The sequence below is a fragment of the Equus przewalskii genome, chromosome 5 (genome assembly GCF_037783145.1).
Source record: "Equus przewalskii isolate Varuska chromosome 5, EquPr2, whole genome shotgun sequence".
In the NCBI taxonomy this organism is placed as follows: domain Eukaryota; kingdom Metazoa; phylum Chordata; class Mammalia; order Perissodactyla; family Equidae; genus Equus; species Equus przewalskii.
Window position 1 is genome coordinate 239,484 of NC_091835.1, and position 27,610 is coordinate 267,093.

The 27,610-nt window shown below is 38.5% G+C and overlaps 1 protein-coding gene across 38 annotated transcripts in view; it reads left to right on the top strand.

Annotated features, from left to right (window-relative positions):
* MAP2 (microtubule associated protein 2) overlaps positions 1-27,610 on the top strand; it is a 225,291-nt gene that overhangs the window by 72,193 nt on the left and 125,488 nt on the right. For 17 of the 38 annotated variants that reach the window (XM_070619721.1, XM_070619725.1, XM_070619729.1 and 14 more), the window contains exon 2: positions 1,698-1,765. The gene's annotated coding sequence lies outside the window, so the exon portion shown is untranslated. Of the gene's footprint in view, positions 1-951; positions 1,437-1,697; positions 1,766-27,610 lie in introns of those variants that run through there. The other 21 variants (XM_008536997.2, XM_008536998.2, XM_070619733.1 and 18 more) reach the window with 8 other exon arrangements.

Sequence of the window (27,610 nt, forward strand, 5' to 3'; positions counted from 1 at the left end):
ATCAAAAAGTGGAGAAGAAAGATGGCTAATGGAAAATACAGATTCATCCTAATGCATTCAAAACATAAGATAAAACTGCTAGAGACAATTCTTTCCAGAAGGGAGAGAATGAAGCATCTCATTCTGTCTCTAAATTTCCTCCACTGTAGTCTCCTTCTCTCTTCTCTATCATCGCCTTATTTTTCTCTGTACTTTCTCTTTCTGGTAACGATGGTGATGCTCCCTGCCAGCAAGCTTCTTCACAGCTGGCCCTTTTGGTCCACATCGAATTTTGCTCCATTCACAGATGCAGATAGCTAACAATACTGTAAAAATTAGTTTATTTATTAACATTTTTCCCCTTGCCTTTTGTCCAGGAAATAAATGCGAGGAATTATTCTACATTTAACCTCCCTACATAAGGGGCACTGCAAAACAGGGTTATTCAACTGTTAATTTCAGTTGCTGACATAAAGGGGATACTGATTATGCCAGAGATTCTGTTCCCTGCCTGGCCCTCAGGGACTGTAGAGTCCCAGGACTCAAGCTGGTTGCTGTCTCCTTTTGCTTTTGTATGTAGAGGGAATAAAGTAGATTGCCCACAGAAATCACACATTAGCCCTCGTTTCCTAAGCTGCTTTGTTTTTTGCTGTGTTCTCCCTTGTAAGGAGAACGTTGCCAAGTGCGTAATTATCACAGTTACGAGGAGACTGAATTTTCCATAAGAAAATCTACATAAATATATGCATTTTTCGAATGAGCACAGTTATTTATTTTGAAATATAAATAAGCAATGTGGGATACTCAGTTTTAAAAATATTGTAATTATCTGCCAATGACAAAACATCAAAGAATCTCTGATGTCATTAATGCAGATAATAAAAATACCCGTAAATTATCATTTAGTCATGTCCAGTTTGTGTAGCCTAACTTATTTGTAATCCTATATGCTGGAAAACTGTCTGTCTCTTTAATCACGGAATGTGTGTGTGTTTGTGTGTGTCTGGCATTAACAAAGGAGACCAGATGATGACATTCATAGGCTTACAGACTGGCTCCTGGGGACACACTTGGATGGAGGCAATTAAAATGCCTGTCAGGCGTTTGATACCAGCAGCCCCCATGGCAAACCGCTAAATCATAAGTCGGGGCTGCATCTTTTTGTCAGTGAATGATGGCGGAGCTGGGTGGCTTGTCATCATTCTCGAAAATTCTGAGGCCGGCGAGCTCTCTCTCCCTCTCCCACTCGCCTTATTTTGCTTTTCGCCACTGCGGGGACTTTTTCTAATTTGCAGCTTCCTTTTCTCCGACACACACAGACAGGAGCTGGTGGCTTGCAGACTGCGTCTGTCTGGAGCTAGAGAGCAGAGCCAGCCCGCGGAGATAATGCTCCCGGAGAAGGACTCTGCAGCAATCCTCAAAGGCTAGGCTTGGGCAGTATCGCTGCATATGCGCTGGTAATGGTTTGGGGTTTTTTAAATTTTATTTTGTTTTATTTTGGATTCAAAGGATCTGCTTTATGTTATCTCAGAGTAAAATGCTTTAACATTACTGCGCTTCCAAAAAATTCAAGTACTGCATTTTTGGTACCACAGATCTCAAGACATAGATTTATTATCTGGATATAAAGAATGTGTTTGCTTACTGGTGAGTTACAATTTTCAATATTTTTTTAACAAATCTATGTATGTATTTTCTCCTTTGTTTTGTTTTGGTAGATTCTTCAGCTTGTTGTCTCTAACCGAAGAAACATTGACTGGAAACTACTCATTCAGAAAATTAAAAGGTACCACATGTTTTGTTTGGATGTTTAAGTGGGAGAAAATCATGGAAGATTTGGAATGTTTTTAGTTAAATTAATCTCTCAATGGTTGGTCTTTATCCCTGAGCCTGCGTCGATCATTGTCTATAGTGTGTGTGATTTCCTATGCAGAGAATGCCCTTATCAAGGCTGTTTGAATTATAAGATGTCTGAAGAATTATCTTTTGCCTGTGTTGCAAGTTGTTAACAAATATAAAGATGTATGCCTTATTTTCGAATTTTTATCATTGTAAAGCTAAAAAACATGTCCAAAGTTCTTTATCTTAATGAAAATTCAATAATCTGAGTTTAAGAGAAATATACTAAGTCATGATTTTATCTGAGTAACTCTTGCTAATAAGTGGTTTTTAAAAAATGGCTAAATGAAATGGTTCACCCCTCGCAGGTGGAATGGGCGCTGGAGACGAAAGCCCAGGAATGACTCAGTATTGTTGGGTTTTGCGAGTAAAATAATGGAACTTCTTCACTGACGCTTTGGTGTTTAGCATGGGGTACATTTAAAGGCCGAGGTTGTTAGTTATTATGAGAACTGATTTTACGTATGCTTTATTCGGCATTGACAGCATAACAAAAGTAATCCTTCGTCTTGCCATGTAGCAGTTGAATCCATCCCCGGGCCTGACGCCTCACACGAGAAATATTAATTTTCAAATTCAGCATCAGGATGTATATTGATTGGATATGGCAATTACGGATGTTACCTTTTCTTTATTTCTTTAAGATAATCTTTGACTTTAACATATACTCATGACAATAAAACCTATTTTGTAATTTGCCTTTAAAAAAATGGATGACGTTTTCTGCCTTCCTGAGAAGAAGATCAATAACATCTTTTAAATCTTTCCTTGGCATATATATAGTATTTCCCCTCAAGACTATTGGTCCAAAATATTTAATGCAGTAAGGTTAGTTTTCTAAAATGTACCTTAAAAATGGCTAATGTTCACCTCCTGAGCCTGAAATCCCTGAAGTGTGTGAGTGTGAATATTTGTAGCAGTTGAGGGAGACGAATGCATTGTCCTTGTTTAATTTTCTCTGCGATGTGTAATTACGAGAACCTGAATTTATTCCTTCCACGGCCCCTATTAAGAGCCTTGCTGCTGTGGCAGTCATTGTGGGGGAGGGGGAGGGCACCTGCGGCTGGCACCACCCTGCCAGAGTGCGGGCAGCAGCACATAAGATTGTAGCGCCGGAGGATGAATTGGTGAAAACACATCACGAAGGTATTTTCATGTGTTCTAAAAAAGGAAATTGCATTATTTCAGATATTGAACAAAATCTAATAGACCAGTCTCAGAGATACATAGAATATATTGCATTTTTTCCTCAGAAATCACTCAGTGGAATCATGTATGAAATCCCCAAACAGGACTTAGTATTCCTCCTGGATATGGTAAAACCCTTGGGACCATACTCTCTTTTTAGGCTTCACTCACAGTAAGTGAAAACATTTCATGCTTGGCCAAAACCAAAGAAACGAAAAAACCCCCATCTATTTGGTATTTTTCCATCTAACTAAATCCATGTAGTATATATTTCATGTGAGACTCTGTTTCCTAATCTTCTGACTCATTTAGCAAATCATTACTATATTAATTTTGAACTTCGTGGTATTTACATGAATTGGAAAAGGATGAAGTTATTATTTAACCACTAAAAAAAAATCTTCAATATATTGTCAATAGGAACTCGTCAGCTCTGTTGCGATTTATCTGAGTATTGGAGAAGTGGCATGTTACCTTACCAAGAGCCTCTTCATGCCTAAATTTTCTAGGACCATTTTAAAATTCATCCAGGGGTATGTTGACAGATTTTGTCTAACAAACCAGAGTTTATCCAAATAGTCTGTTATGTCGTCAAATCGGAAGAGAATTTGATTATTGGACTCACAGTCAGGCATCTGTATCGCGGTTTTTCTAATCAATATTGTCTTGGCATTAGTTAATTCCTTTACTGATTTTTTCACTCATATCTTTAGCACCAGAATAGTCCCTGGGCCACAGTTGGAGTTCAATAAATATTTATTTAATTATTTGATGGGTAAATGAATTCATCTGCATTTTCCCCCATTACGTTTTTGTTCTTGTTTTTCATGAGATTGCTCGCTGTAAAACAGGAATTTGGGACATTTCTTTTTTTTTTAGTTACCAGAAATACATTGTATATCTCTAATTAATGATAATTAATTAGATAATTAATATTGGGTAGAATAGCCGGCAAGCCATGTGTAGAAATTTCTCCAGGCTATATGGAAAAGGGATTTTTCTGGTTTTAGGTTAAGCTGGAAATAATTTCTGAAATGTCCACTTTCACTTTCACCAGCCAGGGGACAGATGCCAAACTGCAGCATGGGTTTTCCTTTCTGGATCTGCCTACGTGCTGCTCCCCAGCCTGGCGCGGCTGTCGCTCTTCACGCCTCAGCCAGGATGCTGCTGCAGCAGAGGGGGGGAGGCCTCCTCTCGATGTGATGCTAGAGATGATGTCATAGTCTTCTTAAATGCTTTCCTGCTCATTATGGACTGCTAAGTATGACATCATTTTATATATTCATATTTAAGGAATCTGTAAAGAAACTTCTAGAAGCTTAATAGCTTCAGAGAATGCTATTCTTTCTTGTTGTCATTTATTTTTATTAAGAATATTATAATGTTTTGTTATTAACTATGTGCCAGATAACATCCTAAGCCCCTAACATATGTTATCTCCTTTTCACTCTCCCTGCAATCCTGGGAGGTGGGTCTGGTCTCCATTTTACAGATGAATGAACTGAGATTCCCAAACGGGCAATAACATAAGTCTGGCCCACAGTCTTTCATATTAACTACGACGTACTACATGTCTTTAGTAGATTTTTTTTGACTCATAGTCATCGTTTTAATGTTTCATTTAGGCACATGATATATATGTTAATGCAATAAGATATCCTCTAGATTCTGGTTTTTATATACGTAATGTAGAAGTGAAAGTCTCTTCAAATACTTAACTCTATATTCAAGCTGTGGTATATTTTATATTTTTAATATATATTTTATATTTGACACGAGAAACTTTATTCTTTAAGGAGGAATGTCAGAGATAAATTAAGTTTTAGAATAAATGAATTCATAAAGCATCTCCTATATCATTACAATAAAGTCGTTATTGCTGAATTGCATAATCTATATGAGAAAGTTATCCAGAGAATTCAAGTGCTAAATAGCGTAACTGATGCCATATCTTGCGAAGGTGTTTTTCTTTTTAAATTGAAATAATGGCAGAAGAAGTTTCAAAGGGTCAATGTAAATAAGCAGGGAACAGTATCGTGAACAGTGAGAAAATAGCACATTCAACCTTAAATACAACTAACTAGCCCAGAAAAATAACTGAGGGCACTAATAGTTACACAAATATATATTAAAATGCTCTACTTGCAAAGGAGGATCAACAACGGAACACTTTCAGAGCTCAGCGGGTGCAGCAGAATAAGACAAGGAAGTAGTGCCAAGGCTTACCGGGACCATAAGAGACACACGAATCATTCCAGAAGACACTTCATTGCAGGGCCAGATTACTAACAATTGAGAAGGGACTCGACAGGAAATGGATCATGGAGGATGAGCCTTTTAAGGTGGAACTTGGGGATGATAGAAGTATTCAAGGGAGTGACAATGCCTGGAGGAGCTCCAGGAAGAACAAACATGAACAAAGGAACCAAAGGAAGTGAACAGGCTTCGAAAGCATAGACTGATCTCATTTATATTTTGGGCAGGGACAAAGAAGCGATTGTTACAAGATAAGGATGGAAAGGTACGTGAATACTAGTAGATTGTACTGTAGGAAACAGCTAATATTCTATCCTTTTTGAACTACCAAATAAAAATTTCATTCAGTTTAACCTAATTACATTGGAAGGGGACCGTCAATGCCAAGTTGAAGAGTTTTTTCAGTATTCAATGGGAAGCTATGAAGCGTGTTTGGAATAAGAAACCACTATGTATGACCTAAAGTGCGTTTTCTGATGACTTATTTTATAGCTGTGTGAGATAAATTAGAGTTGTGTGTGACAGCATGTTGAAGAAAATATCACTCTGGAAGCTGTCATAGGATAATGAGGAAAAAATGAGAGCTCAAAGAGGGTGTTGATAATGGGCACAAAAAAACAGGTCATGACAATGAGAGATGTTTCTGAGCTGAAATTTGTGTACAGAGTATAGCAGCTGCATGATTGGTAGAAGGAATGAGAAGCAGAAGGACTCAATGGTAGCTCTAATGTTTGAATTTGATAACTGGAAAAATGAGAGGAGAAAGGTAGCTGAAAGCTCCTTGCGGGGGGCTGGCCCCATCGCTGAGTGGTTAAGTTCATGTGCTCCACTTCAGCGGCCTGGAATTTGCCAATTCGAATGCTGGGTGTGGACCTACACACTGCTCCTCAAGCCATGCTGTGGCAGTGTCCCACACAGAAGAACTGGAATGACTTACAACTAGGATATACGACTATGTACTGGGTCTTTGGGGAGCAAAAAAAGAGGAAGATTGGCAACAGATGTCAGCTAAGGGCCAATCTTCCTCACCAAAAAAGCATACCTTAAAAAATAAAAAAGACAGCTCCTTGAGGAAAGAGGCTCTTTTTTATTTCTATTGTATCCCTAGTCTCTAGCAGACTGCCTAGTATGCAGAAGACAGCTAATGCATGAGAGAGTGAACAGAAGATGAAGAGGCAGGGTTAGGCCATGGCAGCTGGTTATGTAGGTGGACTGGTCTGATAGATTGCAGAACATGTAGATCCACAGCTGAGAGGAGAAGTTAGGGAGATAGGACATGGATGACATTATCAAGAAAGATGAGACAAGGACCAGAGAGAAAACTCTTGGCGGCACCCACATTTAGGATGCCGAATGAGGGGTAGAAATTGACACAAAGTCAAAGGAAGAATTCAAAAAATAAAAAAAAGCAGAGAAAGAAGAGGACAGGTGAGATAGTAGAAAACAAGGCTAAAACTCAAGTCCTCCAGAAAAAGTGAAGGATGAGAATAAATAAAAGACTGCTGGATTTCTTATTTCAGTAATGTTTTGTTATAAAAACAACAAACCCGCATTGTAAAATTTAGACAACTGTAAGGAAGGTTGTAATAGTCATCCATAATTACCCAGTCCAGAGATTCTGGTTAACACGTTTTAAACTGTTCAGCTTCTTTCCTTTCATCTATTGCCTTTAAATTTACACTGTGAGGATCAGAACAATACAATTTCAAATTCTACTTCTTTTCCACTCAGCAATATCTTAAGCATCTCTTACAACATTTTGCTACCTGCATTATGCTCTATCATGTAAACATTGAACATTCTTATTCCCTATTTTTCCAAATTTTTATCATCGGAATGCTGCAATGGAATAGATTGTACATTACTTTTACATGGTATTTCATGTTATTTCCAATGGATATTTCCTCACAACAGAATGACTGCATTCTATATTGTCAAATTCCTGGTCAGATATAATTTGGTGGTTTCAAAATTAGCCTCAGCTTTCCTCCAAGAAAGGGAATCTACGATTATGTTAGCACCTGCCACGTGCCAGCCTCCATGACAGGCACTTTAATGATCACAGAGACTGATGTAGATTCTAGTATCTCCACTTAACAAAGGAAGGAACAGAGAATGAGAGAGGCACATGTTTTTGGACTAGTTTTGAATCTGGGTCTAACTCCAAATCAGTCAAATTATGGGGACAGAAGCAAGATCTTGGGATGTGAATAAGTAAATGTGGATAGGAGCACATGCTTAAGAAGCCCAAACTCAAAGGAAAGGCAGATTAAATGTGTACAGCAAGAAGAGCAGTGACAGCAATGGGCTTTGCTCTATTAACATGGGAGGTCCTAGGCGTAAGGGCAGGGCCAATAGAGAGGGAACGCTGTCTATGTAAGTGAAGGACAGACTTAGAGAACCAGATCCGAATGGAGAGGACATAAAGATTTGGGCTTGGCAAGCAAAATTCATCTTCCCTATAGAGAAAAACAAGAGAAAAGAGAGTGGGACTTTTCTAGGGTTAAAGAAAGGATATGGGGAACTTTATATATCGTCTGGACTTGATCTCAGAATGGAGGAAATTCACTTATTCATTGAGGGAATATTTATTGAACACCAATTGCATGCCCATTTCCTGCCCTCATGGAACTTTCCTTCTAGAACGGGGAAGGTAATCAGTGGGTAAGCAAAAAAAATTTAAGGATTACCCAGGCAGCTGTGCCAAGAACAGATGATAAGGTAGTCAGAGTAGATAATGGGAGATAAGCTTCTCAAACTTTAAAGCAGAGATGAATGAACTGGGGCTTTCATTAAAATGTGGATTCAGAATCAGTAGGTCTGAGGAGGGGCCTGAGATTCTATATTTTAAAAAGCTCCCAGCTGGTGTTGATGCTGCTGGTCTATGGACCATGCTTTGATTGGCAGGAGGTTAAAAGGTGAATACCCAGGCAAGAGAAATCAGCAATGATTGGAGCAGTTCTGAGCAAATCAAATGTGAGCCCTTCTCTTTGAGCAGCACCACATACTTTTAAACCTCTTTGATGGTGAAAGAGAGAATTATCCATGTTTACTTCTGTGCTTTTCAATTCCAGCCAGTTGTTTTATGAAAGATCCATTAAAGTTGTTTATGGGAGATCCTAATGAGCTACTGGCATTTCATTCTTTCTGCCCGTGGTCAATGCTTATTATGCTATATAATGATTACCTGTGGCTCAGGTTTGGGGATGTGATTGCATATTACCCTGGGCCAGTTACTTAACTCCAATTCTGTTCCCTCTTTCATGATTTCTTTGGACTTTTAACTTCTTCTCTGCCTGGGTGTTCAACACTGTGCTGGCCTGCTAAATTCTCTGGCCCCCTAGCTCTTGACATCCCTCACGTTCCCCTGTGCTTAGTAGCGAAGCTTCTGCATTTCCACATCCCATCTTCTTGCCACCCACATCTTAATACGTGCCTTGGGGGACTCTGCTGAAAGCCACAGGGGACTATTGAGGATAGTCTCTGATTTAAGGAAAGCATTTTTTCCAACAAAATCATTTCTCATTGGAGAACTGTTTCGGTTGGTGACAGCAACCCGCATTCCTCTGAAAGAAGGATGCCTGTGTTTGTAGACGGTCAGTGTGTTCATAGGAGCTGAGTGTTCGTAAGAAGGCTTGACAGACTCTGCTGGAGGGGCGCTGTCTTTAGGCCTCCAATACTAGACTAACTCTCAGCCCCCCCTTATAGCTGCAGGAACTTGGGATCATTTACCTGTTTGATTCCTCCCACACCATACTTTGCAGCTGTAACTATCTAAGAAAATAAGAAATCAAATGAATATGGCATACTCATCAATCAAGGAAGGCAGCTTAAACACATATTAAACAGCTGGGATGTCCTTATACTTATTAGCATTTATCCTTTGTTTAAAGGGCTGGTTCTATCTCTCAGCCATGCCATGACCAGATCTCTGGACCTTGTTACTGTCGTTTTGTAATTTGGTGTTTACTTAAACAGCCATGTGGGCTTGAGCAGTGTCATTAGAAACTTTAAAAATTCCGGTGAAATATCAAATTATTTTCATAGAACAGAAATCAACTGAAATTGATAACCATGTTTCTTCAAGGAGAACATTTAGGAAATGTCCTTGAGGAGAGAAGCTGTGTCATAGGCATCTCAGTACTCCCTATGTTGTCTACACAGAAAAAGCCCTGGATGCAGGTGCCTAGTGGAAGCCAAGAAAATGAGTGTTGTGTGTAAGTGTGTGTGTGTGTGTAACTGCAGTCTTTCTATAATGGACAGTGCTGGTCTTCTTTGCAAAGTCAAACTGGAATTGGTAAAATTTCCAGAATTTGTATACTATGCCCCTTAGCCATCATTCAATAGTTAAGAGTCTCAGGGTAGCACAGGATAATATCTGGTCTTTCTGACACAAATTCTCCCTCTTTCTCAAAAAGAAGTCTGAATCAATCCTCTTTTTTTGTGGATTCCATGTGGGCTGCCTCAGATGGTCTGAATTAACCTTTCTTCAGATTCCCTCCTGGTGTTAATGATTCTGGATTATGACCATTTAAAGCAGCCGGAAATACATTGATCCACATCTGGCAATCGTTAAAACAAAGCTACTCCGTTTAACATGTTACAACCAAAATCTCTTCACATGGTAGGAATTTAGGAAATGATGTTTCTTTTCGGGAGGATCTTATGTTTTATTTCCAAGATAAACAATGTTTGTACATAGTTTTCTTTGAAAATATTTTCCTGCTCATCGTAGGATTTTCTCATGGTAAGATTTCATGGTTATGTATACATGAATAAGATACAACACGTGGACATTAAGGATTCTTCTCACATGGTGCCTAAGAGCAACTAGTTAGCACGATTTTGAGTGTAGTTGCAGGTGAGTTTGCGATATTCTGTAATGTTAAAAAAAATAACTGGACTGCCTACACTTTAAATAGTGAGGACAGAAATCCCTAAAATGACTGATTTTCCAAGATTACACTGGTGCTTGTGGAAATATGAGCTCTAACTCATACAAGCACTCACGCTCCTGAGTAATTCCCGTATCTCTGGTCAGACTGCTGCACTTTTCCTCAACGAGATGGCTGCAGTCCACTAGATCAAAGGGAAATAATAAATGTCATATATAGCTCAATATGTGTATGCGTTTTTAGCTCTGCTCCATGTGTTATGCTCACCAAAAGACCCAGGATGTAGACTTTGGATTATAAAATTGTTGGAATAATGTGACCAGTTAAGAAGTTGCATTCAGACTTTAAGAAAAAAAACCTAATTTGGTACCCTTTTTAAGTTGTACAATGCATTTTCTAATACATGACGTCCCAAAGCTCACAACAATCTCTGGAATGGGAATGGCAGATCTTGCATTTATTACCGATGAGAAAACTGGTTTGAAGAATGCAAATGACCTGCCTAAGTCACTCTACTAGAAAATGGTAAACCCGGGATTCATATCCTGTTCTGACTCCAAAGGCTTTACTTTCTACTACTATGCAGCCAAAGCAGATAAATGAGTGTATTTTCCTAAATCTGGACTATTTTAATAATGCATTGACTTGACTGCTAAAATAAAGAATGCGTTCCAAGGTAGCCATGACCTCCACTAAATTTATTGCCCTGCTCTCCCTAACGGACTCCTGCCTTTGAGGTTCCTGGGTTGATATGGCATGGGGCTCAGTAAATACTAATAAAAATAATAGTCATTACTGAAATGGTTTTAAACTTTTCAAAACAAAAAGGAGATAAGGTTAACTATATCAAAGCAAATGTAATCTTATTGATTTAAAAAGAATTTGATGGAGGGATAGATTAATAAGAATCCATTGTTTAGATCTAAGTTTCACAGAATTTTAAGTATTAAATACCTGAGAAAGAACCCGGGATATCGAAGAAAATGACTAAAGCTTCAGTGGCTCTCATTTGCTCTCTTGAGCTATGCTGGCCAAGAAATATGGCAGCTGCCAGTCACATGTGACTATTTAAATTTAAATTAATTACAACAAAAAATAATTTAAAGTTCACTTCTTTGGTCATACTAACCCCATTTCAAGTGCTCCATAGCCAAGTTATTTTTATAGAACATTATATATTATAGTACACTTCCATCATCATCATGTTTCGTTGGAGAGTGCTGTCCTGGAGCATAACCAGACCCCTCATCCAATCATCCAAGGCCTACACTGACTCTTACGCCCACTGCCCTTGGCACACACCCTCCACTCCACGCACTGCCCTCCTCGTCTTCCTCATCATTTTAATAACCATCGTTACTACAGTCATAATTGAGATCATAATAGCTATGATTTATTTAATGGGTATTATGTGCCAAGTACGTAAATTTTCTCACTGGGTTGTTAGAAGAAAAAGAAGGAGGAGGAAAACAGGAATAGGAAGAGGGTGGAGAAGAAGAAAACCCTGCAAGATAGTTTTTTATCCCTGTTTCACAGAAGAGGAAAATGAGGCTTCGTGAAGTTGAGCATATTTCCCAAAGAGAAATAGCTAATAATTGGTGGTGCTTGAAGTAAAACCCAGGTCATTCTAGCCCCAAAGCCAAGCCTTTTACCATGTACCAGTGGTTCTTAACCAGAGACAGTTTGCTCCCTCTAGCAAGGGTCATTTGGAAGTGTCTGGAGACATTTTTGGTTGTCATAACCGGGCAAGAACTACTGACATCTCCTGAGTGGAGGCCAGGGATGCTGCCGTGTCCTGCAACGGACAACCTCCTACAAAAAGGATTATCTGGCCCAAAATGTCAATAGTGCCAATGTTGTTTGTTTTCTACCTCCTCCCAAGAGAACGTAAAATCTGAAAATATGGGGACTTTGGTTTGTCAGCTGCTATTTCCCCAGGGCCTTAAAAACTACTCACCGTAGAGTAGGTGTGCAATGGATGTTTTTGAATGAGTGGTGTATTTATTATTTTTTAATTAAACTAATACCTGCACGTGGTAAAAAGCAATCCATTTGAACAAAGAGACCTGAATAAAATGAAAGTCTTCCTCTCTAAGCTCATCCCCAATCTCAGATCCCAGTGAAAACCATTTTAATAATCGCAGTTCTCTAAGAAGTCTTCTGATTTCCATTTTGATTGCAAACAGGAGTTCAATTTCTTAACTTTGGACAGCATCTAGTGACTTCCTACAATAAAAAGTGAGGAATTTAGCACACTAACACGGTCTCTCCCTCTTGCCTCCATTTTTAGTTAGTTTTTTTTTTCATGGTTCATTTGGATTGTATTTGATTTTATATTATTTGTTTATTTGTAAATTTGTTTCACTTTTATAATTGTATAAGAGCCACAGGCACAAAGAGTTGATAAATATGCACAAATATAAAAATATCTAAGTAATAGTAAATAAAAATAGTTTGAGTCCAGTGGGAGCCCCTCCACGCGGCTCCCAAAGCCTTGGGTGCCCCGCCGGTCGCTGAGCACAGCTTTGCTGGCTGGCACCACGAGGTAGTGGAGGCTTGTCTGCACCCTCCTTTCCCAGGATGGTCATCAGGTATTTCTCCAAAGAAGAAATTCAGATGGCAACATCTGGGTACCAGGGAAAGCTTATGGTACTGTAGTATGTTTGCTTCTCTGCCTTTCTGTTCAACAGAATTAAAAATACATATTTTTAAACATTATAAGTTCATCCTGACATCGCCAATTCAAATCTGTTAACACAAGATTCTTCCTCATCTTCTTCATTCCATATTTGTTTTTCTTTTTTTCCTATAGCAAGAATCTTCATGCCCAACATCACTAATTTTACTCACATGCTCTCTCATATAGTATTATTTTTATATTCTCAAGGTTTATAATGTTTATATTCAGGTCTGTAACTATAATTAATCAATCTGTGTTTTGCTTAAGTTGATTCAGAAGAGCAAACCCATCGCAAACAACATGCACAGTTTGCCTGTGGAAATATATTTCCCTCTTGAATCAAATACTGCTACCTGAACTGCTGTAAACGTAGTCTTGTGTCTCCCAGCTCCTGCTTTGCAAGTGAGAATATCCTGAGTGTCAAGATCCAGTGACTTTAATCTCTTTCAACCTAATTTCTTTCCTGTAGGCTGAGGTCAGCACACTTTGTCTATAAAGGGGCAGATCATAAATATTCCTGGTTTTCAAGGGCCATGCAATCTCCATTACAGCTATTCAAACACTCTCTGTCATAGCTACACTGTGCTCTGTCATTGTAGCACGGAAATGACATAGATAAGTAAATGAACAGGCGTGGCTGTGTTCCAGTCAAACTTCATTTACAAAAACAGGTGGTGACTGTATTTGGCCCATGGCTTGCTGACCGTTTTTGTAGGTTATATTCATCATTCCTTGTGCTTTCTGTCTTGTGTTATCTTTTATTGTATTCTCTTTTCTGTTTTACTGGACCTTCTTCTTAAGGCATTTATTCATATATGGCAGGTCGTTGATAAATTTGAGTCCTTACATGTCTCAAATCATATTTTCATATAGTACTCCTACTCGACTGATAATTTGATCAGATATACGGTTTTGCTCCATTACATTTTAGCACTAAATATTATTGATAACAAGTCTGATGTAAGTTAGGTTCTCATTCTTCTGTGAACAACCTTGATTTTTTTTCTTTCTGGTAGGTCTTAGGAGTTTTGTGCAATTTCAAAAGGATGTGTCTAGATGAAGGTCTTTTATCATATATCCCATTTGGCAGTCAGACTACTTTAAATTATATCTTTTTAACTCAGAGAATCTTTCCTCTGGTTTTCTTTGTTTTTTCTTGCCATCCCTGCCTCTGTTCTAGACTTAGTGGATTCCTGTTGGTAAATGTTGGACTTCCTGGGTCGATTTGTCGTGTCTCCTTGTTCACATATTTTTTAATCCCTTTTTCACTTTTTCTACATTCTAGTAGTTTTTTTTCTTCTTCTCCTTATTGGCTGAATTATTATTTGCCTTTAGCCTAGCCAATTCTATTTTTTTAATCAGTTCAGTGAATTACTTATTTTGGTAGCCATATATTAATTTCTGGGAATTCTTATTCTCTGATTGATAATTTTCCATATATTCCATAATTCATTTTTGGAAGGAAGTTCATTTTTAAAGCTTGCAATATTCTTTCAGATCTCTCTGAGAAGATACTTTTGTTCTCTTTTGTTCCCTGAATGATCTCTATTTCCTCAGGAGTCATTTTTAAAAAGTATTTTTCTTGTTCCTGCTGCTGTTTTTTCTCAATGTCTTGATTTGGAGGGTTTTTTTTTAACAAATGAAAAACTAGGCTGAGGATCACTGGTAAGTGTTGTGAGCTTCCTCTGCAATTGTGTAGATCTGTGTCCCCTCACTGCGAAGGCTGACTGCTGGCCTGGGTGTGTGGGTAGAATCCGTCAGGAGGCAGGCGTCCCAGGAGGAGCGTGGAGATGGAACTGACAGGTGAGCGGGTTAGGATGCCCGCAGTTCCACAATGTGTTTCAGTTCTGTGTGGATTTATCTACACCAGACCAGGTTCCAAAACTGGTCACCTACTTTCATTAAAGTCTCGTTCTTCTTTTCACCCTGAGGGCAAAAGCTTGTCCTCTCAGCTGAGAAGGTAGTAGCAAGGGAGGAGAAGAAGAAGAGAAAGGATGCCAAGTGTTCTGCGTACTTTTCTTAATGAATTGCCATGATGCTGGTCCCCCAGCCTTGAACTCTGTATCTGAAGACTCTAAGCTGGAGGTTTCTCCAGGTTTCCTGGGGAAAGACCTGCTACACTCCTGGCAGCAGTTTCCTTGCATTTTTTCTCTGTCTCAGACCACTGCATTCTGACTTCCAGAATATCTTCAAAATTTTTTTTAGGGTTACATTATTTTCCAACATTTTTTATCATTTTAATGATAATTAGGAGAAATGAGAAGTGTATGGGCTAACTTTTCTATCACTGATCATATTTAATTTTCTTCACTCTGATTTTTTATAACATCACTGTATGTTTGCCCTACACTCTTTTGCACTTATTATTACATTGTTCTACCTCTGCTATTTACTAGTTAGCTGGAAAAATTACTTCTCTTTCCTGGTCCTTTTTTCTGTAAAATAAAGATAATATTTGATTTTCAGGGTTGAGATAGAACATATGAAGGCATGCTGTAAGTTGTAAAGTAGCATATAAATATAAGCTGTCTTTACATAGAAGACTTTGTAATGGATCCCAAGTAACGGGTAAACACAAACCTGGAGATTAGCCGTAGTCATAGGAAAACCCCTTCCCTACCCAACAGGAATTACAGGGTGGCCCCAAATTGAGACAAGAACTACAATTCTATATGCAGTGCAGAAGAACCAAGAATTATGCATTGGTAGCAAGACTAAAGTAAGCAATTGTTCATAGGTATATTTTCCACCTAAAGGAAAGTCCAAGATAAAAGCAGACCAAGATGTAATTGATGTACTATCGTTAAATGTGAATCGTAGGTTTGGCATAGAGTATACAACTGAATGTTGTGTGATCCTTTTGCTTGGCAAAATTAAGAATGTGAATATTTATGTTAATAATGAGTATAGCTTTGTACTAATTAGCTTCCACAATAATATTATTGACTTTAAATGGTTTCAGTTAATTGAAAGTCTGCTCTCTCAGTGAGCTTGGGACATGCAGCACCCAGTAAAAGGAAGATAAAGAAAATGGGAATAATAGTGGCTTAATTGTGAAAGTTGAAGCAATGTTAAGAGGAAATTAAATATAGAAAGTTGAGTCAAATTGGCCTTTGACTTCAATGTACTGGGAACTATTTGTGGATGATAAAAGGAATATTTTCCGTAAATTATTAAAACAGCATTGTGTTGATAGCCTTTATTCTTAGAAACAAACTGAGAACACATCAAACAGACAAAGCATAAAGTAATCACTGTGGATGTACGCTGAATGATGTGTATGCGATTCACTGATGCTAGTAATTCTCATTTTCTGTATGCAGTTATTACATTCTCAAGTCGAGTGTCTGTAGAGGATAACTTGCCAGCCTGGTTAAATGTTAATGGAACCAGTGACATAACAATTTAAATTCAAGGTCTCCTCCAAAGGAATGTGAATAAAATGCATTTGTTTGGCTTTTTATGGCACTATTAAAAGTAAAGGAAATGAAACCATAAACGACTCTGCTCAAATATTGTCAGAGCTGAGGCTGCTCTGTGACAGCATAAAACCATGGTTGTTGGCATGGAGCTCCGTGTAACTTACCCAGCCCCCCGAGATCGTATAACTGAGGTTAAAACTGTGCTTGAAGACTTAGGCAAAGTGTGGAATGTTTCTTCAAAGTGCGTTCATTTTGATGTGTTTTGATTTTCTGTTGTTGTAGAGGGCTGGTACCGTTTATAAGTTTTATTTTTTTCCAATCTATACCTAAGGCCTTAGCCCATAATTAATGTAGTACAGATCACTTTTGCCCCCGGTATTGATTATCTCTTTCTTCCTCAGCAATAATAGAGCTGCTTTTGGGGGGGCTCATAGGCACATGGCCACTCAGAATGAGATCCAGAATTCCAGCTTCATTTGCAAGTAAGTGTGACCATGTGACTAATTTCTGGCCAGTCAGGTATGAACAGAAGTTGTGTGTGAAACTAGGTCAGCTACTTAAAAGGAAGGAATGTGCTTTTCATCACTCCCCTTTTTATTTCTGCTGTTGGGAATTCAGACTTAATGACTGAAGCTTCAGCAGCCACTTTGAATATAAGATAATATTGTAATGAATTTCTGTTTTGTTTAAGCCACTAGTATTTGAGGTTTTTCTTTTACTTACAGCCTACCCTAGTCATCATTTGTGTAACAACTTTGCAACTTTACGTTTACTTTCAAAGGGTCTGAAATGTCATTTTATCAACTATCATTGTTATTTATATAGGTAATGTTTATGTTAAAATCGTTACCTTTAATATGCCAGTTCAGTTGATTACCAAGTCCTATCAGTTCTACTTTCTAAACATTTTTCAACTCCAGCCATTTCTTTATCCCCAAGAACTACTTAGTTTCCTATCATCTCTGATTTTGACAACTGCAACAGCTTCCCGTTGATCAACAGTTGATCTCTTGCACCTTTGAAGCCGTTATACACATAGCAGCTGGACCTATCTTTTAAATACAATCTAATCATGATATTCCTGTGTTTAAAATCTTTTGATACTTCCCATAGCATTCATAATAAAGTCAAGAATCTGTAAATGGTGCTATGAAGCCATCCATGATCCCGCCTGTCTGACTCTCCAGGCCCATCCTGAGTTTATCGCCTTGGGCTCTCACACATATTACTTTTCTCTTTGCCTGGAACACTCTCTCTACCCGGCTCCCACCTCCCTAGCCCCTCCACTTACTCAAGTCCTGCTCATTGGTTAGGGCTCAGATTTCGTGGTTAAGCCTTCTCTCAGCCTCTGGTCTGAGAGAAGCCTGCGCATATCTCCTCCCACAGCACTGCACTTCTGTCACCTAGATTTATCAGTTTCATGCATGTCTCCCCCACAAGACTGGAACCTGCATGAGTGTGTGTCCCATTCCTAACTAGAACCCCAGAAACTACTGCCGAGACTGGTCCAGAGCAGGTGCTCAAAGAGCGATGTTGAGTGGCTGACAAACTGATCCTTTATTCTCTTCTCTTTCCCTAAAAATCATACGCTAGTCAAAATCCCATCCATCCTCTGGATCATCAAAAGCATGCATGTGCTTTCTCCTTTTAGTTAGATATGTGCTTTATATTTCCTTTTTTTCTCCCTTTTTTAAGACTTTTTTTTAGAGCAGTTTTAGGTTTACAACAAAATTGAGAGGGAAGTACAGAGCTTTCCCATATGCCCTCTGCCCTCACACGTGCATCGCCGGCCCCATTATCAGCATCACTCATCAGAAAGGTACATTTTCCATCAGGGATGACATTGACACATCGTAATCACCCAAAGTCCGTAGTTTACCTTAGAGTTCACTCTCGGTGTTGTACATTCAATGGGTTTGACAAACGTATAATGACATCTGTCATTATAGTATCATACAGAGTATTGTCACTGCCTTAAAAACCCTCTGTGCCCCACCTGTTCATCTCCCCTCACCCACTGAGATTTAGTTTTCTTGTGATCATACACTAGACTTTAATTACAGTTATTTGTTTACGGAATTCTAAATTACTATTTGGGAACACATTCTGGAAAATATGAAGTCTTTTAGAAAAGCTTTTTTTATAATAACCACCTCTATTTAAAAAGCTATTTGTTACAGTTGCCTTCATCCCAACAGAGCAGGACCCTCTGGAGGCTATGGCTGTGATTGCCTTTTGCAAGCAGAATATCTGGCACATAAAAGGCATTTAACAAATGCTGGTGGCCAAAGCGCAGACGTTGGTGCATTAGAATCCCTGGGTTGGAATCCAGGATCTGGCCCTCCTCAGCTGTGAGACGTTGGGAGCTTATCTGGCCTCAGTTGTACAAAACAGGAATGATAATACCAACCTCATTAGGGTATTGCAGGAGTTAGTGAAGATAATTTACGTAGCAGAAATCCTGTAATTTTTATACTTGGTAGAAACTAATTGATAGTGATTTTTATGACCTTTCAAGTTTATATTTCTCCACCCCCTCTCGACAGTTAGGGTGGGTGTTCAGTTCTTTATGTTGTTTTGAAGCTGAACGATACAAGTTTGATAGAGACAAACCCTAACACGACATAAAAGATAAGATCTAGGAAATAGGTGCTGAAGGTCCTACCGGGTTTTGTTTACGCTGCCCCTTTCCTCCTTTCTGCCCACTCCACCCCACCCAAAAAAAACCAACATTGGCTGGTGAAAAGCAGCAGGACAAAAGATGGAATTATGTTAAATCACCCTAGGTCACCAGAAGGCCTAGAAATTATATACATTTTAAATTGCACCACCTGAGGCCACTCTGCTGTCAGGAGAGAAGCTGGTTTTGGGGGGGAGGGGTGGATGTTAAGAGTTCAGCTGTCTCCCCTGAGGTTTATCTGCAATGCAGATTTTTCTGGGCCTTTCCTAGCTATTTCAGCCTCCAGACCGACCAGCTGCTCTCAATCCTCCCAGCTGGCTTAATAGGATTTATCTTCTCTGTAGCTTGCTTCCGGGTCGTCCACTACCAGAACATATTCCACATAAACAGTTTTCCCTCCTAATTTGTATCAAAATCCCTACCAATCCACAAAGTTACAAGGGTCCATTATTGCCTGACTCAAGAAAGGGAAATCATTGAGGAATCACCTTCCACTCTCTCTGCCTCTTGCTTCTTTTGCCGAAGCTCTCTGTCAGCCCCCACTGCAGAATAAACAATGGCATATCTGCTTGTTGGGCTCGTGGGGCCTGGACATGGTGCGTGAGCTTGGAGGCAGCTGCCTGGAGTTTGCAGGCTTCTCACGTGCTAGTGCTGCTGGGCTGCCTGATTTCAAAGGCTCTGCTGGTCCTTCTCTCCAGGACTCCAGCAGCTGAGCCAGGATGGTGACTGTGCAACCATTCCTGCAGGTGAAGGTTACGCTTTCTTTCCGTGCACAGAGTTGTGCTCCGTTCTGGTGACTGAACAAGCATGTCGTTGAGAGGCTGACGGCTCGCACTGGGTCCGGGTTAGGCTCCCCGCTGCTGGCTGAGTGCTCCTGGCCAGGCCAGGCCCTCTGCAGGGGGAGCTTTCTCACCAGTCAAGTTCAATGTCCTACCTCAGAGCTGTTGTGAGGAATAAATGTCACACTGATTGTGAAGTCCCTAGCAAGACTGTGAAGTACTTAATAAATCTTAATTTTTAAAGGCTTAGATTTTGTATCTACAAATTAAAATTGGATTGTGAAACAGGCTCTCTACTTAACATTTCTACTACAAATCAGTACTTGGATATGGTCAATAAATAGTGGCTGGTATTCCAATTATTTTTATTTGTATTTATTTATATGTACTGACAGACACAAATTATAGGTAGTCAATGAATCTTTTCCAGTTTTTTCCCATTTTTTGTCATAATAGAGTGTTTTATTTTCGGAACATTTTTACGAAGAGTGTCTCATTTGTTTCTATGTCTTACATGAAAAAAATCTCTTTTTAGGCTTAACTCTAACCATGTTTAATTCTTCAGGAAAATGAATTTTTGTATCTAGAGGGAAACGTATTTATTTTCATAATATATTTAATAATCTTTGATGTGTAAAACATTGCTTTAAAAGAAGGCAAATAGCTGTTCTTTACTTATAAAGAGAACTTTTATGAATTATGTCTGAAATGCAGTGAGCTTGGAAGTCAATATGCTGCAGAGGTGAGCTCCTGGGAGTTTTTATTTCATTAATGTGTTTTTGTCTAGTGCCACTAATGATTTACCAAGAGTGTAAATGAGAAGAATGCTGATTGATTCTGGGTCCGTCAATAATGACTCTTGAGTCTACTACAGATCAGTTCTGGGGAGAAGCCATCATGTTTGGCTGGCAGTATATTTTTCTGCTGTCTGGGACCTACAGATAAGAAAGGATGAGGGATATTCAGCATCTTAGTCTCCTTTGAAGGAGTACTACTTATATTTTAAAAAACAAATCTTAATTTTTAAAGACTTACACTTTGCAGCTACAAACTAAAATTAAATTGGGAAAGACTCTCTCCTTGATGACATTTAAGGAAGGAGGTTGTGTACTTGTGTGACAGGCATAAACTTTTCGGTTCAGCTTCATAAATTCCTCTTTTCACATTTTGTGTGAAAAATCTCCCAAACTAATGCATACAACATCTGACTCAAGCATATAATATTGTTATTGTTTCTCTAAACAACTTGTTCATCTTTTGAATTTTATCTAGTCTGAGAGGGAAATTGAATATGCCGTACCCTCAGTTTTCGGCTCCAACAAGGCTCATCTGTTGATTTTCCTTTTATTTTCCCCCAAAATGAAACAAGTCAATTCTCAGTTAAAAACTTGGCAGATTTCATTTACTGTAGAGGTTAAAAATCTCATTGACTGTTAAAACAAATAGGAAACCTATTCGAATTTTCTTTCTTCAAATACACGTAGATAGAATTAGCAAAGGATGCACAGAAGCTGTGGGTGCCCATTCAGTGGTAAATAAAATGTGGCTGAGTGCCCTGTGTTTGATTTCACGTGCTCTTCAGCAGGTCCAGAGCCACTTTCCGTGGTCTCCCTTAGCCATCAGAAGGATGGAGCCCTTTGCAGGCTCACTGGATCAGAATCCCAGGACTGTGAAGAACTAGTGGAAATAGGAAGATGAATGCAGAAATACACCCTAAATTTTTGCTACTAGTATGCCCAATTGGTACTAGTACCAATAAAAGTACCTATCCACACTGGGAATCACTTTTAATGAGCTCATAGGACAGGAACCAGTTCTCCTGACAACTGAAAGAGACCGAGAAGACTCAGATCCTGTAAGAACGTTAGTGGATTCTGAGCACGCCAAAACTGGCCTGACTCTCCAATGAGATTTCTGTAAATGTGAAGAGTTAACCTATGGGGCTGGGCACCACTTCTCTCAAATCAATATTACACGTTAGAAGTGTTCTACCAAATTTTAAAATGGCTTCATAACTTGCCGTGTTTTCTGGAAGTAGGAAGCAGACAGGCAAGAGAGACTCTGGCAACCACACCTCTCTGTGAGGGAGGCTAATAACTCAGGCGGACGCCTCAAGTTCAAAAATCAATGGCTTGAACTGAGCCCATTTATGACAGGAAGTACTTAACCTTAAATATCAAAGGAAGATAAAACATCCTTAAGAAAGAGGATTGCTGGCTGTGCACAGTCATTCTTTCATTTAACTCCAACCAGGAGTCAAACTGACTTCACGCATGTGGACAATCACTGCTGGTTGAATAGGATTGCCTGTCCAAACAGACCTGAAGCCAAGAAGTTTCTGGGAAAAATAAACCCATTGGTTTATTAAGGCTAAAGTACAATGTGGAAACTACAACGTGGCGGAGCTATTATTTTTTTCTGCCTAGCATGTCACCCATGATGGATGCCTTAGAAGGCCGTGTCACTAATTGATAATCAACAGAGAGACCTTGTCACCTCCAATGTGCCTTCATAGTTATTGTCTCATTTGATGTAGAAACTTGAAAGTGAGCTTAGCAGAAACGATGAACAGAAGTACTTGAACAGTGTTCTCCCCAGTGATGGTCCATTGACCTTTTATGTGTAGAAGAGGGGAACATTTAAGGGTGCATTTTCAAAGCTTTTCTGATGGATGTGGGCAGCTCCTTTTGCTCAATGTTAGCATCTAAGTGTGGAGAGGAGTCACCCCATTCCTTAATCCCTGTTTAACCTTTTCTCATCTTTTTGTATCTTCCATTTTTGACCATATAATAGAATAGCCACAGTTTTGGACATTTTTGACAGAATCTCAATTTTTGGAATAAATATAATGCTGTAAGAGAATGCTTCTTTTTAGCAACTGTCTCAAACTTTTCATCAGTGAAACAACGCATAATTGCTATTACTGCTTTCAAAGTTGATCTGACAATTTAAGGGCTGTGTGTGCTCAGGTGGCAAAAAACAGATTTGGAAAAGTTTGTGTAATACCAAGGTAAAGCCACAGATGTCCTGCTTTTGCTGGACAGAGGAATGTGCCATTGCCTGAAGGGACATTTTACGCATTCCAGTGAGCTAAAGGTCCTGCTGGAGGATTTGGTTTTACATACTGTGTGCATCCACTCATATGCGCTGAATTACCTCTGGGATTCACCGGCTCTCTCCAGCATTAAGGAGAGGTACCAAAAAGATGGCTGTAGATTAGGGTAGGGACCAAGAAAGATAAACAGACTTATTCTTAGAATGATTGCATTTGTTTAATCCTAGCTTCAGATTCATGTTCCTACCAGACACTGGGGTATTCGTGGAGTCTGTGCCCGGTGCCCTTGAAAGAAGCATGCTGTCCAAATCCGCGTCCTAATCGGCCCTAATCCAGATGAGCTAATTTGGTAGTTTGGCCCTTGAGTTAAGAAAATGACTGTCACACAGGCACGTAATCAGTGCCCTATCTACATCACCATAAATTGTAGCGGGAAGAATTTCACTCCTGGTCTCAGGAATCTTACCAACATTCCTTTTAGTGATACGCCTGTTCTCTGGGATAAACATCAGCAGTTAAAATATAATTGGAACTAAGAAAAGGGAGACCTTCTTAAAGGTGATTGTCTTGCTTTCTCTTGGAAGGTTTTTGTAAAGGATTTCCGTAGAATTGCCTTTGGTCTTTCCCTGGAGGGGCTTCAGTGGCAGTCTGTTTTATAGAGAGCCAAGGGAGCTGTCCGTGTTGTGCAGACGGGCAGGCCTGTGACCCTGTGCGCATGTCTTGTTTGTGGGAAGAACACAGTTAGGTTCTTTTATTGCTTAAGCAAAAATAACAAATAATTATCCTGCTGTAAAAGAAAATACTGATAATTATAGTTTGCCGGGCACGTTGTATAAGGGGACAGGAAAAACCAAGCGTTAGTGTCAGCAAATCCCCAAACAGAATTGTTCTGCAAACTGAAATAAACTCCCACACTACTGGCCTCCCCACAGAAATCCTAAACACCTCAGACTACATGGTTATGGTATAGAGAAGGTAACTAGAGAGATGCGGTTTTAAACATAGCTAAGAATTTCCCGCCCTGTTTTAGTTAGTGCAGCAGAAATATACTGAGAGAGAGAGAGGAAGAGAGAAAGGGAGAGGGAGAGAGAGGGTGGGAGACTGCAAAAGCGAATAAATAAGCTTGAAAGGAAAATCTTGAGAGAGAGATAACTGGGCTGTTCTAAGAAATGATTTTTAAAATGCAGTTTTTTCTAGCTGCTATTCATTAGTAGTCTCTAGTAAAATATTTTAGTGAGACTCAATTCAATATCTTAGACAGTTTTGTATGACTTTTAGACAGTAAATGGAAATATATCTATTCAAAATTGGATCTATTGCATTAAACATGTACAAGAGGACCTCTTTATCTAACAATAATTGGTATCAGAAAAGGGGACATTTAAAATGAATCTTCCTCAAACACAGACCAATTTCATTAAAAGCATAGTGAAAAAAGTGTGAGGCAATCTTTAGTTTGAAAAAATAAAATTAGATATTATTAAATGTTTATTATAACTCTGCAGAGAAATATTGACATTATAGTTGCGACCATATGCTAATTCTAAGAAAAAGAAATAAATCAAGTATTGTTTGGTTTTTCTGAGAGTAATTTCCCCACAAATTTTCATAGAAAACAATTTTACATCCTTTATGTCACGTTTGACTTTTTCAGCATGCTCCTTTAAAATGCTACTTTTTGTAAAAAATTCAAGAGCTTAATCAATTTTCTCTAGTTTCTTTATAATAAATGTAACATACAAATAATTAGCTACTTAAGTGAATATTGCGTCCTCATCCTTGTGGATTTTCCCTTTTTCACTGGGAAACCATATCAGATGTTCATTTTTCCATGATTTATGTGTTACTTGAGCGTTTCTCTAACATTGCCTTCATGCTCTTTAAGAAATTCTGCATCCTTTGCAAGACTTGCAATTTTAATTTGCAGTTGAATGGTATCCAATTTGTGTTGTGTTGTCAGATGTTAACATCTTCAGTCAGTCATTTGGGAATCAACTACAGAGCAAAGACCTTCACCTTTTGAGAAGGGATAGAAGCTAGTGTTAACCAGGGGCTAGATGGATGTTCAAGTGGACATTCGTTTTATAAATGGTCAGTTTATTAGTGACATGTTCACATTATGATGAGAAGGTCCCAGTAGAAAAGAAATTTTCCAAATTTGTAAAATGATCTTCACTTAAATCATATATCAAGCCTTTTCTTTAAGAAAGCATCCATTTGGTTGACACCACCACAAAGGACCATTAGTAATAAATTGTTCAGTCTTTTTGATTTCTGGCTCTTTCAGAAAAGTACTTGAAGACTGTTTCTAAATATATGTCCCAGTAAAAATATAAAATATAAATAAAAATATATGTAAAAATATAAAAAATGCAGAGCTGCCAAGTATGACTACACATATTTAGTTTTCAGGCGTGCTAAAAGTACAGGTTGTTCCTCTTGATATTAACTTATGAAGCAAGAGTAAGGAAATTGGTGTTAGAAGATATGGTAAATTCACTTTGTGGACCCAGTCTACTCAGAAACAAATTAATTACCATCTGTCTCGATGAAGTTGGCCATATAGAGAAGGTTTAGAAAAATCTGTACCACTCCCTTCCTTTGGTTGGATGACATCATTTTGAATGTAATACATAATTATAACATTGAATAGTTGTGATCGTGTCTATGAGTCATTTGCTTTTGCATCTATGAGGCTATCTTTCCTTTTTGGAGCTGAGTAACTACAAAGTTAAATTGTCACTTAAAGAAACGATAACAATAGCAGAAAGTCGAGTGGTACCATGTGACGTGTGATAAAGAAGGTCTGATATTTGTATTATAAGAGAACTTCGCAGTAAACTTATACCAATAATGATACTAAATATGTCATTTGCTGTTGTGTTCCTATGAAACTCCAGCAGAAATATTTAGTAATCTAAAATGTATTTTGAAGTTGTTTTATTTGAATGATCAGAAGAACTAATACCATCTGTCAGTTAGTATAATAAAATAATAACAAAACTCATCCATTCGCTAAGACTTCTTATGTACCTTTCCAAGTAGGTGGCATTCTACTTTCAAATAGAATTGGGAACTACGTAACAAGTGGATTCAATTTACCATCTAAAACATTTTCAAAAGTTGGAGGATGTTCTGAAGACTTAATGTCTTTTTTCTTTCAGTATCTTAAGACAGATATACTTAAACCCAGGGAAAGACAACTGTTCCATTGACTAAAACAAATTAGTGAAGAGATAATATAAAATTTGTCCCCAGGATCAGTCCATACTAAACAGATTTTGAAATACAGTAAATTATTCCCTCTCTTTCAATGATCTTCAGTGTAATACCACGTGACCGCCTTTCCCCAGTGGGTGTGCACATCGCTGGATCTCAATCAGTCTGGTACTCTTTTACCCCAGAATCCTCCTTCTGAAATTTCCAGGCTAAAAGCTTACTGCTTAAATCTGCTCATACTTCTAACTACCATCTCCTTATTTCCTTTGCTGTCCAACTCCTCTAACATGCCCACTCCACTTATTGCCTCGTTTCTTATCTGTCCCATTCTCTTCTTAGCATTTTGCTAGATTTGTTTTAGTCTTACTACTTACCGAAAATGCTTTTTGCAGAATTTCCTGTGCTAATCTTGTTAAACAGGTGAACGGTTCCCTTGTAGCCTTTGTGCTGAATGACTTCTCTCTGCCACAGCAGTCATGCAGTGGGAAGAATATTGGAAACTTGGTTTCAGTCTTGACTCTGCCACCCACAACTCTCTATGAGACCTCAGACAAGTATAAAACATCAAAAGACCGTCAAAGATTAAATGCTATACACATACGTAAAAAGATAGTATTAGTAGCCACCCATGTCTCCTTGAAATCCCTTTTTCATTAGATTCTGCAAGGCTGACTTGTCTAGTTTCTTCCTTGTTGTCTTTGCCAGCTTTTCCTGATCCTGCCACCCTCCCCTTGGTCTATGCCAAGACTATTGATCTGTCCCAAAACATTTGTTCCACAAGTATTTGACGAGCTCATCCATTTCAATTCAAGATTAATCTTCCTAAAACACTACTGATTATATAATATCAAACCTAAAACCTTCAAGAAGTCCCTGTTACTACACAATAAATATACATTCTTCCAGCTAGGATTCCAAGCCCTCTGACATGTGGCCCCAACGGACATTTCCTTTTCTATCTCCCACAATTCCCTGTGTGTCAACGGCTTGTAGTTCGTTGCCCCATCCTCCTCTACTTCTATCCTTTTGCTTCTGCTATTTCTTCAACTTTTTCTTCTTCTGTTCCTCATCCTCTGCTTTCCTAAATCATGTGTAACTTTATAAAGCTCATCTTTATAAAGTTGTATAAATACCATTCTCTCTAGAATAATTGAAATTCAACATCATCTTTCCTTTGACTCAGCATAGCCCCTGATTTGTACTTTTTCTTCTGTGCTCTCAGCCTGTGCTTTGTGTTATGGTTAATTACCATCCCAGATATGATTACATAAGCTCCTTAAAATCAGGGAGGGTGTTTCATGTATTTTTTTTAACAGAGTCTGAGGAGACAGGGGATAATTCAGTGCTTAATATACAGTAACAAGTGAAGAACTATTCAGAAACAATATTCTGAATATTTTGTTCCATTAAAGGAAAATTTTAGCACTACTTAGGCTTAAACCTCTTTGAAAACTTAAACTTCTAAAAAAGTTAATATTTACCAAATTAATTTAGATTTTAGTATTAAAACCATTAATTAATTGACATAGCCACTGGGTCATTGATTTTTTTTTTTAAT